Consider the following 1079-nt stretch of genomic DNA (forward strand, 5'->3'; position numbering starts at 1 on the left):
CGAGCCCCGGACTCCCTCCCGGGCGAGCGCACCCGACCACTTTCCCCAACCAGGCGGCTCCCAGGCCTTTCGGCTCGGAGGCTGCGCACTGCGCACGCGCAACAGCGCCCCCGACGACACCCGGAAGTCCCCGTGCGCCTTGCCTGCCGCCACGGGTGGGCAAGCAAAGTTGCTTGCGTTTCCCCGCGACCCCCGCCTCCGCGAGTGTGAGATGAATTCCGCAGAGGTCCTCTCGGGTGGAAGGATTTTAGCCAAGTTTGAATCCCGTCAGATTAAAACTAAAAACCAACTGCCGAAACCCGGGATCGAACCAGGGACCTTTAGATCTTCAGTCTAACGCTCTCCCAACTGAGCTATTTCGGCGCCGCGGCTACTCCTTTCTAGAGAATGCTATCCGAGTACTTCAGCGCCAGGCCCGCCGCGTTCCGCCAATAATTAACTTCGGTTCCGCACTTTTGTCCGCTGTGTTTGAATCATGATTCTTCCAGTCTCACTTTTCCCGACCGAGACGCAAGATCCTGGTCCCTTGCCGAGACGTGCTCGGCGCGCGCAGCCCGAGTGCGGGGACACCCGCCGGCCAGGTTTGGGGGGGGGGGGGTCTCCTAGGTGAGCAGGTCACCCTTTCGGACTGTACGGGAATGTTCCGGATCCGGCTGGCTGGCGGCGGTTTGCCGGGAGTTGTTGGTCCCCGGAGGCCAGATCGTCTGGCCAGCCCGAGATGCGGCATCTGGAGACTGCCTGAGACCCGCGTCCTGCCGCGGCCACCGCGAGGGAGCCACGGGTTTGGCGAATGGTGATTCAGAGGCAGCGAGCGCGCCTTCGCGTCACGCCGGTGTCTGAAGCCCCCACTACCTGCTCCCTGCCTCTTCCTGGGCTTCTGTTTCCTTTTTGTCTCCGATTAAATAGGACTAATCTCAAGGCAGTTTACTATCTCTTGACGCCCTTTTCGCCTACTCACGAGACTTTTCTTTACCTAGAAGCGTCGCTCTCAATTTGGGTTGATGGATGGATATGAAAGAAAAAAAAAAAAGAACCCTAGCCGGGCGGTGGTGACGCACGCCTTTAATCCCAGCACCTGG

At 60.0% G+C, this 1079-nt stretch overlaps 1 non-coding gene across 1 annotated transcript; it reads right to left on the minus strand.

Annotated features, from left to right (window-relative positions):
* Positions 1-290: 290 nt before the first annotated feature.
* On the minus strand, positions 291-363 carry Trnaf-gaa. Its single transcript has one exon. It is a non-coding gene; the product is annotated as a tRNA-Phe (tRNA).
* Between the last annotated feature and the right edge of the window lie 716 nt (positions 364-1079).

The sequence above is a fragment of the Mastomys coucha genome, unplaced genomic scaffold (assembly GCF_008632895.1).
Source record: "Mastomys coucha isolate ucsf_1 unplaced genomic scaffold, UCSF_Mcou_1 pScaffold9, whole genome shotgun sequence".
NCBI classification, from domain to species: domain Eukaryota; kingdom Metazoa; phylum Chordata; class Mammalia; order Rodentia; family Muridae; genus Mastomys; species Mastomys coucha.